Source organism: Trichosurus vulpecula, chromosome 1, assembly GCF_011100635.1.
Source record: "Trichosurus vulpecula isolate mTriVul1 chromosome 1, mTriVul1.pri, whole genome shotgun sequence".
Classification (NCBI taxonomy): Eukaryota; Metazoa; Chordata; class Mammalia; order Diprotodontia; family Phalangeridae; genus Trichosurus; species Trichosurus vulpecula.
The window spans coordinates 311,491,855-311,507,035 of NC_050573.1; positions in this window are offsets into that span (position 1 = coordinate 311,491,855).

The following is a 15,181-nucleotide window of genomic DNA, read 5'->3' on the forward strand; positions in this document are numbered from 1 at the left end:
CTGCTTGGATCTGGGATGCAGTCCTGGTTGGTAGTCTGGAGGTGAGGAGTGCTGGTGTGGCAGAGCTTATGGTGGCTGTGGAGAAGGAGTCCTCCTCACAGTTCCAAGGCAGAAAAGAGTGCTTGAGGTCATTCACAGACCAGAGCACTGACCAGGAGAGGAGTAAACACCTCTCCTTGCCACCTGAGAAGAACTGAGAATTTACAGGTGCTTGCAGGTAGCTCATAAATAGCAGGGCAAAACCCCTGAAGCTTGGGATAGAGAACTCTCCACTCTGGAAGCAGAGGCATATCTTGCAAAAGAGCTCAAAAGTCAAATAATTGGCTAGAGAAAATGAGCAGTGTAAAAAATCTCAGACTATAGAATCTTGTTTTGTTGACCAAAATGATCAAAATGTACAGCCAGAAGAAGACAAAAAAGTCAAAGATCCTACATCAAAAGCCTCCAAGAAAAATATGAACTGGTATCAGCCCAAAAAGGAATTTGAAAATCAAGCAAGAGAAGTGTAGGAAAAATTGGGAAAATTAATGAGAAGGATGTAAGAAAATCATGAAAAATGAGTCAACAGCTTGATAAAGGAGACCCAAAAAATACAAAAGAAAATGATACCTTAAAAATAGACTAACCCAAATGGCAAAAGAGGTCCAAAAAGCCAATTAGGAGAAGAATGCCTTAAAAAGCAGAGTTGTACAAATTGAAAAGAAGGTCCAAAAGCTCACTGAAGAAAATAACTCCTTAAAAATTAGGATGGAGCAAATGGAAGGTAATGACTTTATGAGAAATCAAGAAACTATAAAATAGAACCAAAAGAATGAAAAAAAAAGGAAGACAATGTGAAATATCTCACTGGAAAAACCCCTGACCTGGAAAATAGATCCTGGAGAGAGAATTTAAAAATTATTGGACTACCTGAAAGCCATGATCAAAAAAAGAGCCTAGACATCATATTTCAAGAAATTATTAAGGAAAACTGCCCTGATATTCTAGAACCATAGGGGAAAATAGAAATTGCAAGAATACACTAATTGCTTCTTGAAAAAGATCCTAAATGGAAAACTCTTAGGAATATTGTAGCCAAATTCCAAAGTTCACAGGTCAAGGAGAAAAATATTACAAGGAGCCAGAAAGAAACAATTTGAGCATAGTGGAAACACAATCAGGATAACACAAGATCTAGCAGCTTCTGCACTAGGGGATCAAAGGACTTGAAATATGATATTCTGGAGTTCAAAGGAGTTAGGATTAAAATCAAGAATCACCTACCCAGCAAAACTGAGTATAACAATCCAGGGGAAAAATGGACATTCAACGAAATAGAGGACTTTCAAGCACTCTTGATGAAAAGACCAGAGCTGGATAGACAATTTGTCTTTCACATACAAGAATCAAGAGAAACATGAAGAGGTAAGCAGGAAAGAGAAATTATAAGGGACTTATTAAAGTTAAACTGTTTACATTCCAACATGGAAAGATAATATTTGTAACTCATGTGAACTTTCCCAATATTAGGGTAGTTGAAGGGAATATGCACATATATAGAGGGCACAGGGTGAGTTGTATATGAAATGACAATATCTAAAAAAATAAAATTAAGGAGTGAGAGAGGAATATATTGGGAGAAAAAGAAAGGGAGAGATAGAATGAGGTAAATTATCTCTGATAAAGAGGCAGAGAAAAAGCTGTTATAATGGAAGGAAAGAGGGGGGGAGGTGAAGGGAATGAGTGAACCATATTCTCATCAGATTTGACTTAAGGAGGGAATAATATACTAAATCAATTGGGTCTCTTACCCTATAGGAAAGTAGGGGAGAAGGGCATAAGAGTTGGTGGGTGATAGAAGAGAGGACAGATTGGGAGAAGGGGTAGTAAAAACAAACACTTTTGCAAAAGAACAGGGTCAAAGTATAAAATTAAGTAAATGGTGATTGGGATAGGATGGAGGGAAATATAGTTAGTCTTTCACAACATGACTATTAAGGAAGTGTTTTGCATAACAATACATATACAACCTATATTGAATTACTCACCTTCTCAAGGAGGCTGGGTGAGGAGTGAAGAAGGGAGAGAATTTGGAACTCAGTTCTAAAAACAAATGTTAAAAAACCCTGTTTTTATGTGCAACTGGGAAATAAGATATACAGGAAATCTATCTTGTACTACAAGAAAGTAAGGGAAAAGTGGATAAGGGGGGAGTGGGGTGATAGAAGGAAGGGCAGACTGGGGAAAGGGGCAATGAGAATACATGCCATCTTGGGGTGGTGGGAAGGGAGAGATGGGGAGGAAATGTGTAACTCAAAATCTTGTGGAAATGAATGTAGAAAGCTAAAAATAAATAAATTAATCTTTAAAATAGTCCTTTGAAAGTTGGCCCTACCCAGCCTTTTCAGTTTCATATATTACTTCCCTTCCTATATTCCAGTCAAAATAAAATTCTCTCTATTCCTTACAAACATCACCTAATCACACATCTCTATATCATGATGTAGGCTATCCCCCATGTCTAGAATGTACTCCTGCTGCTTCACTTCTACTTCATCTTATCATTTTACTTTCTTCAAAGTACAGCACAAGCAACATCTTCATAGATGCTTCTTTCCTCTTCCCACAATGTCTTGTACCTTCCCTAATCACTTTGTATTTATAAATGTTTATACCTTTTGTCTCCCTCAATAAGATGAAAATCCTTGAGAACAGGTATTGCTTCAACCTTGCCATTTGTATTCCCAATACCTAGCATAATGCTTGACACAGAGTAGACTCTTAATTAATAGTTGTCCATTGATTTATTGAAGAAAAACATAAATGACAGAGAGAGAGGAGGAGGAGGAAGAGGAGGAGGAGGTGGAAGGGAGGGAGAGAGGGAGAGAGGGGGGGGAGAGAGGGAGGGAAAGATGGAGAGAGTACATGAACTGAATCTTGAAGGAAGCTAAGGTCCTTGTGTTGGCAACCAAAAATGGGCTCCTTAGCACTTAGTCAACAAGTGGCCTTGACTAGTTTGGCTTTTTCCCCTGAACTGAATGCTGTTTGTATCTTGGACTGGAGTAAGCTTGTCGGCCCCTTCACCTTGCTTCCCTTGCTTAAGCTGATGGAAAGAACCTGTGCTTTCTCGGTCAACCCCTTCACCTTGCTTAAGCAGATTGAAAGAACCTGTGCTTTCCCCGGCGTACCTTACACCCCCGCAGAAGCTGGATGGTTAAAAGCAGCTCCCGTTGGAGCCAGAGGCTGCTACAGCTACAGCCACAGCTACAGCTACAGTCACAGCCGCAGCCACAGCCACAGCTGAAGCAGGAGCTGCCAGTAGCAGAGCTGACCTACGGGAGGAAGCTGAACAAAGACTTCAGCCCAGTGGGTAATCTTTTTACCATAGAGGGGGAAGCATGATTTTGCTTTACCCAATCATGCTTCTCTGTAGCCTCCTGGTTACTCTTTCAAGGCGTACTTATTGGGCCTGGAAACTTTTGATCAATATATCAAAATGGGGTTGCTGGTTCATGGGTTGGTTACTGTGGAGCCTAAATATATGTTTTGATTCTTCTGCCTTCTACTTTGAGAGTTTCTTATATCCGGCGGTTCCGAACCTTTCAGACATGTTTATGATCCTCTTTGAGATTATAAACTCTGCCCTCCTAATACAGTCCTACAAAGCAGAAAAGCAGAGTTGAGAGAGGAAGAGAATCCAGGAACTGATACTTCAAAAGCCTTTCAAAAGACTGTATTCTTTCTTCAGAAATGAAATACTTGGGAACAAACACATAAGCATATTGCATCCAGCACTTGAAACTTCACCTTGATTCTGGAAGGAATCACAGGACAAATATAAAGTATTAGAAAGAAATAAAACCAATGAGGGCAGCTAGGTGGCACAGTGAGTAAAGCACCAGCCCTGGAGTCAGGAGGACCTGAGTTCAAGTCTGGCCTCATACACTTGACACATTTACTAGCTCTGTGACCTTGGGGAAGTCACTTAACCCCAATTGCCCTGAGAAAAACAAAAGACAAACAAAAAAAAAAAAAGAAAGAAAACCAATGACATTCTGCGAGAGACTAACACAATTAAAGGGGAGAACAAGCTGTAGGATGTTTTGTATAATAGATTTAATAATATTAGAAGCAGTCAAATCAATTCAATTAAATTGATATTTAAGGCAACATTAAATTGGGAGAGTGATTGTTAAAGAAAGTATAAAGTTTATTACTTTTGTTAAAGTAATCCTCATTGATTTCATTTGGGAGAAGGGAGAAACATATGAGGATACAAAATGTTTCAACCAATTTTCCTATAAAGTTTAAATTTCTTTATTGAAAATGAGTTAGTTGGGGGACAGAGCCAAGATGGTGGCTGGAAAGCAGGGACTTGCTTAGGTCTCTCCCCCAGGACCCTCCAAACACAGATAAAAAATGGCTCAACAAATTGTAGAACTGCAGAACCCATGAAATAGCAGAAGGAAGCAGGGCTCCAGCCCAGGACAGCCTGGATGGTCGCTGTGTAAAGCATATCGCGCATGGAGCTGGGAGTGGAGCAGAGCAGAGCCCAGTCTGGACAGCACCAGGACCAACCAGACCAGGAGTTGGGCAGAACAGGCCCTAGCACCCTGAATCAGTGAACTGTGGCAGGTACCAGACTTTTCAACCCACAAAAACTAAAGACAACAGAGAAGGTTAGTGGGAAAAGCTGCGAGGGAGAACATGAAAGGAGTTCGCAGTTCAGCCATCTCCCCAGGGGCAGTGGAGGAGGTACAGCTACAGAACTTCAGTTGCACTCGCTAATGGCCGCAGGCCCACCTGGTGGGAGGTATAAAGTGGCAGATCAGAGCAGGAGTGCAGAGACTGCTTAAGATATGAGTCTGATCTGGGTTGGTGGTTCTTGGGGGAGGAGGAGTGCTGGTGTGGCAGAGCTTGCTGCATAGAAATAGCTCTAAAAACAACAGCACATCCCCTCAAGCTTGAAACAAAGTACTCTTTGCTCTACAAGCAGTCATATGCCGATGTAAAACTCAAGAGTCAAGTAGTTGGCTGGGAACATGACCAGGCAGCGAAAATGGACTCAGATTCAGACTTGTACTTTGAGATCTTTCTTTGGTGACAAAGAAGACCAAAGAATAGAGCCAGAAGAAGTCCACAAAGTCAAAGAGCCTGCATCAAAAGTCTCCAAGAAAAACATGAACTGGTCTCAGGCCATAGAAGAGTTCAAAAAGGATTTGGAAAAGCAAGTTAGAGAAGTAGAAGAAAAATTGGGAAGAAAAATGAGAATGATGTGGGAAAACCATGAAAAACAAGTCAATGACTTGCTAAAGGAGACCCAAAAAATACTGACGAAAACACCACCTTAAAAATAGACTAACTCAAATGGCATAGAGCTCCAAAAAGCCAATGAGGAAAAAAATGCCTTGAAAGGCAGAATTAATCAAATGGAAGAGGAGGTCCAAAAGACCACTGAAGAAAATACTACCTTAAAAATTAGATTGGAGCAAGTGGAAGCTATTGACTTGGTGAAAAATCAAGATATTATAAAACAGAACCAAAGGAATGAAAAAGTAGAAGACAAAGTGAAATATCCCATTGGAAAAACCACTGACCTGGAAAGTAGATCCAGGAGAGATAATTTAAAAATTATTGGACTACCTGAAAGCCATGATCAAAAAAGAACCTAGAAATCATCTTTCAAGAAATTATCAAGGAGAACTGCCCAGATATTCTAGAGCCACAGGGTAAAATAGAAATTGAAAGAATCCACAGATTACCTCCTGAAAAAGAGGTATGTTGTTGCCAAATTCTAGAGCTCCCAGATCAAGGAGAAAATACTGCAAGCAGCCAGAAAGAAACAATTTGAGTATTGTGAAAAAACAATCAAAATAATACAAGATCTAGCACCTTCTACATTAAGGGATCAAAGGACTTGGAATATGATATTCCAGAGGTCAACAGAGCTAGGATTAAGGGCAAAGGGTCAGTTGAATATTAAGGGATGATATCTAAAAAATAAAATCAAATTAGGGGATTGAGAGAGGGAGAAAAGGAGAGATGGAATGGGGTAAATTATCTCGCATAAAAGTGGCAAGAAAAAGCAGTTCTCTTGGAAGGGAAGAGGGGGCAGGTGAGGAAGAATGAGTGAACCTTGTTCTCATCAGATTTGACCTGAGGAGGGAGTAACATATGCACTCTACTGGATATCTTACCCCACAGGAAAGAAGAAGGAAGGAGATAAAACAAAGAGGGGGACAATAGAAGGGAGGGCAGATAGGGGGAGGAGTAATCAAAAGCAAACACTTTTGAAAAAGTACAGGGTCAAGGGAGAAAATTGAATAAAGGGGGATAGGATAGGAAGCAGAAAAATATAGTTAGTCTTTCACAACATGAGTATTGTGGAAGGGTTTTGCATGATACACATGTGGCCTATATTGAATTGCTTGCCTTCTTAGGGAGGGTGAGTGGGGAGGGAAGAGGGGAGAGAATTTGGAATTCAAAGTTTTATAAGAAGATGTTGAAAAAAGTTTTTGCGTGCAACTAGGAAATAAGATATAAAGACAATGGGGCATAAACCTCTATCTTGCTCTACAAGAAAGTAAGGGAAAAGGGTATGGGGGGAGTGGGGTGACAGAAGAGAGGGCTTACTGGGGAATGGGGCAATCAGAATATATGCCATCTTGGAGTGGGGGGGAGGGTAGAAATGGGGAGAAAATTTGCAGTTCAAACTCTTGTGAAAATTAATGCTGAAACCTAAAAATATTAAATGAATAAATAATGATTTAAAAAATGAATTGTGCCTTTTTGTTAAGAGAATCACATTTTAGTAAGAAAGGATAAATTTTCCTTTTAACGCTTTGAATTTTTTTTCTGTTATCTGTCCTCCCCCTTTCTACTCTTCTCTCATGTCACTTCTCATTGTATTGAATGTTTGAGAACAAGATTTAAGAGTAAACAATTTTTCACTAGAAATTTTCTGTGGGCTGACATGAAAGGGGATTGTGGCAAAGGGGCTTAGTTTAAAAACAAGTATTTGAGAAATTCAGTGGCAATTCTGGCTTTTTCTTCTAGATCTATTGAATTTCCCTTTGCAGATTTTAAATAAGAAAATTAAGATACTCTTAATTATAATAAAGAATTCTCATTTGCACATTATTTTTCTCATGTTTCTCATTTAATTTCCCTAAAGAACATCCAATTTATTTCTATAGTGATAATTATATACTAGTAAAACACTATCCTGGTTATTAGAGTTATGCTTAGTGAGGTTTTAAAAGGACACTGTTAAATAGCATGGGCTTGTATTTTTTGTTATTTAGGGTAAGATTTTGAAAGAATACAAATTTGGTATATCATTTCTAATAAGTTCAATGAAAACCAATATTTTTAAATTTTTAGTTTTAAAGTAGTTTTAGTTTTAAAATAATTACATTATGATCTTTTCCCTCGTTTAGGCAATCTTATAGACCCATTCACTCACTCACCCACTCGCTCATCCATTCATTTATTTGTATTTGTTGTTGCTCATCACATCAGAGTTCCCCCAAATACTGGAATTTTAAATCCTTTCTTTGTTGATTCTTTCAGAACAACTAGGTTGCTGATTTCTTTTGTACTTTTAACCTCATTTTCAGTCAACCATGATCTCTAATAATCTACTAGTCAATCAATCGGGTTGTCTAACATTCTTTGTACATAAGCCCAATCTAAGACTGTAGTCATCCTTCTGGCCAGGAACTACTGATGATAAAACAAACAAACAAACAAATAAATATAACCTCTCCTTTTCTCTTTGCTTTAGGCTAGTGTTCTGACCACTGGCTACATCCCTCACTTCCTCCCTCTCTCTCTCTCCTTTCTTCCTTCCTTCCTTCCCTCCTTCCTTCCTTCTTTTTTTCTTTTTCTCTCCTTTTCTCCCTTTCCTTTCTCCTTCTTTCCTCCCTTCAGAGCAATATATTTGAAGCTTTCCTTGCCTGATCTTTAAAAACCCCTCTTCATTAGTTTGTATTATATGGATGTAGCAGAAAATAATCTACACTACTTTGTATTATATAGTTATTTTAGTTGCCTTGCTAAAGTTTGTGAGAAAGATGAAAATACAGCAACATCTTATAGATATGCTTAGCATTATTATAATACCTGTTCTGTTCCCCCAACCCCAAGTTACAGGACATTATCTCAGGTTCAAGGTATAATATTTATCTGCATCGATTCAAATCATAGCTCACAAGTACATGTGTTTACTATTCAGAGACCATAATTAGTTAAAAGCAGAAGAATCTGATTAAATAGCCTAATAAAGTACCATGTCTTTATAAATTATTCCATCAAAATAATCATCACCAGTAGTTAATGTGGGTGCAGACAGGAAAAATGTGATGAGTTATTCCTATAGTATTTATGAGTAGAAAGGCCCACAAAAATAGTACATATGGCTGAGGCACTGATGTTGAGGGAAAACTCAAGACCATTTCTATTTTTGGAATTCAGCTTCCTATTCACTAGTTCTTGGTCTTTTAATGAAAGACCTCACTGGAGGATAGGGTGAATAACCTTACACTTTGCTGTTTATATGCAAATGCATAATGCATAATTCTCTGTTATGCTTAATCAGCCTTCACTTTAGTGGCTACTCTCTCAACTAATTACCACAGGTCCAAAGGGTCTTGGAATCTGGGTACTCCATTTCCCTTTCCTCAATTCTAATCTCATTCTATTTTCCTATGTAGATGACTGGGAGAGGGGGTAGGTGACAGGAGTGGGCTGGGGAGCAGAGTTATCACACTAAAACAAGAGTAAATTCCTTATATTCCTAATGATTATCCACATAACTATATTTGTAATATCTATTTGGTCAGCAAAGCTTAAGTCTTTTCAAACTGTGATCTCCCCTCTACCTTTCATTATGTAAGGATGTATAATTTTCCATCCTTATAAATAACATAAGTTAGTAAGTTCCCAAAGTAGGTGATACCACTCCCTGTGGGTCACGGGAGGGATCCAGGGGCATGGTAGTAGAATCAGGTGCAATTTCATGGAGTGGGGGCTGTTGAATAAAATAAGAGGGCAGTGGGATCATAAAGAAAGAAGAGAAAAAATATTTTGATAAACCATCCATTCATGTTTCATCTTATGTGTACCAGAATAAAAAGCATAGTGATTACATTACTTTCCAAATAAACAGACAAAATGCAAGTTATAACTATTCAATGGTCAAGTCCGCTAACAGGTCTTAACAATCAAGTATTGACCAGCGAGTGAGTCATACATTGTCTGGAAGTCCAGCATGCATCAGCAGGAATATGTACCTGTAATGACTTGTTTACAATAAGATACAATACTGTTACATGATGCAATATTGCAGTATCTAAATTTCAATGCAGGAAAAACCCCCACAAATTTACAATAAATTATTATTGAATGAATTTTTTTGAAAGGAAAGTGGTAGGCCAAATAAGTTTAGGAACCTCTGAGTTAGACCAAGATGTGAACATACAAATACCACATCCAGCAATGAGCCTACCATATCATTCACATAGCTAAACCAGTTAGTACAGTTAGTATGATGAAATTCAATAAAAGCTATATTCAGCTACCTAATACATGGCATCCATATTAGAACTGGATATTAGTAGTGATAAATAAACAGATGGAGAGGTAAGTAGATAATGTGTTAAGCATTTATGTGCCAAACAAAGCGCTAAGTTATGAGGATACAAATGCTAGCAAACAATATAGTCTCTGCTTTCAAGAAACTTATATTACGATGGAAGATGGCAAGGGGCTGGAAGAGTTTGTTGGTTTGAAATAATATGGAGATATTAAGAATGTGGCATGGAGGTCTAGTTTCAGGGATGATAAAGTTAAAACTCACCTATCTGAGCCAGTAAGGCCTGGCGTGGAGGCCAAGGTTCTGGTAGCAGGCAAATGGGAATCATATTTGGAGTGTGGATGGTTTGGAGACAGCCAAGAATTGGCTTAAAGGTCTGTTTCCAGGCAAGATAAAATGGAGGCTCACCTATTACAGCCCATCCCAATCCAATACTTTATAGAATATAAGACAATGGTACAACTATAAAACCAAAGATTCTCATGTGATATATAATACAGAGTACATGTAACAGTTACATATAGTAGCCCAACATAAAGAAGACGTGAAAAAACACAGCACTGTGTATAGAGCAACACTGTTTGCACAACACTACATAGCAGTCTTGTTGTGGGTCGTTTAGTCATGTCTAACTTTTCATGAACCTATGGACTATGGCATGCCAGTACTATCCATGGGGTTTCTTGGCAAAAATACCAGAACCATTTGCCATTTACTTCTCCAATATGACAGTCTGCCTGTACTCAGAGAAGCATATGTTATGAGTACCTGTAAAGCACTGTACACTATCATACATATAAAATACATCAATGTGGGATAACATAATAGCAGTAACATAGTTCATAGTGAAACATAAGGTATGTCATATAACAGATAACATGGATTGGGTACAAAGCATGCATTTGGTACTCCAGATTCCTCTGGCTCGGTTAATAATTACTTTTCACATTTCTGCTTTGCCATCTTCCATTCCTCACTATAGTCTTTCCTTAATAATTTCATTTGGCCTCATACTTTCAATTACCATTAGGATTTGCATGCTTTATGAATATTTTGTTTCTGGACATACTTTCATTACTACAGTCATACAGTAATTATTGTTCATTCGTTTGGTCATGTCTGAATGTCTGTCATGACCTTGTATGGGCTTTTCTTGGTAAAGATGCTTTTGTGGTTTGCTATTTCCTTCTCCAGTAGATTAAGGCAAACAGAGGTTTAGTGATTTGCCTAGGGTCACACAGCTAGTGAGTATCTGAGACTGGATTTGAACTCAGTCTTCTTGGTTCTAGGCCCAGCACTCTATCCACTGCATCATCTAGGTGCCTCTTCTGTCAATAGCATAACCACTCAAATCCTTGGTGCTGTCTTTGATTCTTCTATCTTTTGTCTTCCATTAATTACCAAGTGGATGCCATCTATATCATATCTCTTCCTTCTATCCTATCTTTTTGATTTCCACTGTCACCACTACAACGATGGCTATCATTACCGACCACATGGAATGTTGCAATAGCCTTCTAAAAAGACTACTCTAAAAAGACATATCTACTCTCTTTCTTCTCCAATCTCTCATACCATAGACAAGCATCATTTTTTTTTGCACTTAAATCTAATACTTCAAACCCTTCAGTAGTTTTTATTGCTAAATGCATAAATTTCAAATCCCTTATCCTAATCTTTAAGAGCCTTCACAATCTAACGCCATCCTATCTCTACAAACTCATAGTAGATTACTTCCCTAACTCTATGTCCCTGTTATTCAAGTCAAACTGTTCTATTTGCTGTCACTTGTCCACACCCCACATGTTTCTGACGTCAAGTCATTTTTCAGTATTATCAGTGTCTTGAAGTAGTGTCTGAAGGTTTCCTCTGGCAGAATGGGTGGATAACTACAATTTATTCCAGTGATCATCAAGGCCACTAAAATTGGAGTTGTAGAGTGCTGAGAGGTTCGTCAGACATCAAAAATGACAAAGTCATCCACTGCTTCCCGGGTCATCACTAGCTGTTTTGACTTTTGTCCTGCCTTTGGACTTTGATGACTTTGCAAGAGAGAGTGAGGTTAATGACGTTGTGCAGCTCTGCCTCACTTAAATCTAATTCATGCACCAGACAAGACATCACCCCATCATATCATTGGTCCTTTTGGAAAAACAAAGAATGAACAACATAGCATCCTAATAAAGACTCAACTTTGGTAGAATTGACCTGATACTTCTAATGTGTCCTCCTGAACATGTGGATTGCTGAGGAAAACTGTCATCACAGAGAGATTCACTATCTGCAGTCCCAATCCTGAATGAATGATTGGCCCAGGATAGCTATTGAAATGGCCAAAATTGAAATAATAGGTTGTCCAAGAGCCATGTCTGGTTTCCATCTACCATAATTGTCTGAACAAGGGCCCAACAAAATCTGGATGAACTAAGGTGTGTTCTCTGATCATTCAGTTGGTACCCAAACCCAGTTCTTTACTTTTAAGAATCAACATCTTCTGAGCTGTCATCTACCTCTTGTCATCTCTCTGCCTCAAGTGAACTGACTCTTCTCAGAGATCATTGGCTTTTGCTACTTTCTGCTTGCTTCCCAGGATATCCAACCAGCTCCCCAACAGGAGCCGAGTTTACATATTACCTTGAACATCATGTTGTTGTTTTGTTGTTGTTGTTCATTCTTCATTCTCAAAGAGGACAATGACATCATGAAAGTGATAGCTTGACTGGCACGTGAGTTAGATTGAAGTGAGGCAGAGATAGGTAAAGTCATAAACCGTACTCTCTCCTCCAGAGTCATCAAAGTCCATTGGCAAGACAAAAGTCAGGATGACTGCTATGACCTGGGATACAGTGAGCGACCCTGGCCTTTCAAAATTAAGGTCTTCCCCAGGTCTCAGATTGTCTGAGGCAACTCCCATTAAAAAACTGAGGGCTGAATTGAGACAAAGATTTGGAATTTACCATTACAAAAATATCAATCTAGAAAGAGAAGACTCTTCCTCAGGGTTTCTGACTAAAACAAAAGCTTGTACCCTCCTTCTAAGCCATCTGCTGGGGACTGTTATTGGCCATTCAATGAAAGCCAGAGTGATTTGGGTTTAAAAGCACAGTCAAGTACCTACATTTTTCAGAGCTATATTTCAAGAAATCATAAATGAAAATTGCACAGAAAAAAGTAAATTGCCACAACTTTTTGAAAAAATAAATAAAAATTTAAAAATATAACCCCCAAATATTTTACAAAATAGAAGCAACAAACATTATACTCCTGTGGACAGAGCACCCTCATCTGAGGATATCTCACCCCAAGTGGAGAAGGGGACCACCTGTGGTGAGGGAAGAAGAAGGAGAAGGAGGAGGACAAGGATGAGGAGGAGGACAATGATGAGGAGGAAGAGGAGGAGAAGAAGAAGGAGGAAGAGAAGGAGGAGGAGGAGAAATAATAGCAGCAGTCCCCAGCTTTTTCTCAAATTGGCAGGTTGTATCCTCAGATAGCAGCAACTACTACTCTCAGGGTTCGTGAGATAACTCTCAAAAACTGTACTTCTCCTACTGCACATCCTGACTACCAAATACAGTAGCCCCCATTGACAGTCTTCCAATAGTCTCAATTGGTTTTTTACCAAAGGTATTTGCTCAGTTAACGAAATGTTGTCCTAAAAACCTGATTCACTGCTTCCCACAAATACACACAGCACTCATAGGAAGAGTAATCTTAAGCTTAGACTATAATAGTAATGAGGCACATGTGTAAGAAATATGTATGGCCAAGCCATCTTATAATGAGATGGCCATTCTCCATCCTAAGGCCAGACTTATTTCACACTCTCTTCTTCACACGCTCTTCTCCAGCAGATATCCCTTTTAATCAGCTCTTCCCCAATCTCAGCCTCTCCCTATCTACAGATTGTTTCTCTAAAACCTACCAGCATGCTTGTCTTCACCATCCTCATGAAACCTTCACTGGATCCTATCTGTTCCTCAAACTATTATTCCATATCTCTGTTTCTTTTCTCAAACTGTCAAATTACTGGGGGAAAAGAGCTGTGAGATGGTACAGTACTTTGCAATAATACCTACTACATTGTCAGAGTCTTTTTTTCATATTTTCGTTATTTAATATTTTTAGTTTTCAACATTGATTTCCACAAGATTTTGAGTTACAAATTTTCTCCCCATTTCTACCCTCCACGAATCCAACATGGCATAGCTTCTGATTGCCCTTTTCCCCATTCTTCCCTCCCTTGTGTCACTCCACTCCCCCACTTCTTAACCACTTTCCCCTTACTTTCCTGTAGGGCAAGACAGATTTCTATACCCCATTGCCTGTGTATCTTATTTCCCATTTGCATGTAAAAAACAACTTTTTTTGAGCATTTGTTTTTAGAATTTTGAGTTCCAAATTCTCTCCCTTCTTCCCTCCCCACCCACCCTCCTTGAGAAGGCAAGCAATTCAATATAGGCCAGATAGGTATCGTAATATTCATGTGAAAGACTAACTGTATTTCCATCAGTCCTATCCTGTTTCCCTTTATTCACTTTTCTTCCTTAACCCTGTCCCTTTGCAACAGGGTTTGATTTTGATTACCTCTTCCCCCAATCTGTCCTCCCTTCTATCACCCCCCCCCCCACCTCTTATCCCCTTCCTCCTACTTTCTGGTAGGGTAAGATACCCAGTTGAGTGTGCATGTTATTCCTTCCTTATGTCAAATCCGATGAGAGCAAGATTCACTCATTCCCTTTCACCTGCTGCCTCTTCCCTTCCAATAGAACTGCTTTTTCTTGCTGCTTTTATGTGACATAATTTACCCCATTCTATCTCTCTGTTTCTTCTTCTCCCAATATATTCTTCTCTCAACCCTTGATTTTATTTTTTTAGATATCATCCCTTCATGTTCAACTCACCCTGTGCCCTGTGTGTATACATATATATGTATATATACACACATGTATGCATATTTTCTTCAACTACCCTAATAGTGAGAAAGGTCTCATGAGTTACAAATATCATCTTTCCATGTAGGAATGTAAACAAAATGGTTCAACTTCAGTAAGTCCCTTGTGCTTTCTCTTTCCTGTTTACCTTTTCATAATTCTCTTAATTCTTGTATCAAATTTTCTATTCAGTTCTGGTCTTCTCATCGAGAAAGCTTGAAAGTCCTTTATTTTATTGAAAATCCATATTTTGCCTTGGAGTATTATACTCAGTTTTTCTGGGTAGGTGATTCTTGGTTTTAATCCTAGCTCCTTTGTCCTCCAGAATATCATATTTCAAGCCCTTTGATCCCTCAATGTATAAGCTGATAGATCTTGTTTTATCCTGATTGTGTTTCCACAATACTCAAATTGTTCCTTTCTGGCTGCTTGCAATATTTTCTCCTTGACCTGGGAACTCTGGAATTTGGCTACAATATTTCTAGGAGTTTTCTTTTTGGGACCTTTTTCAAGATGTGAATGGAGGATACTTCCAATTTCTATTTTACCCTCTGATTCTAGAATATCAAGGCAGTTTTCCTTGATAATTTCTTGAAAGATTATGTTTAGGCTCTTTTTTCTGATAATGGCTTTCAGGTAGTCCAATAATTTTTAAATTATCTCTCTTGGATCTCTT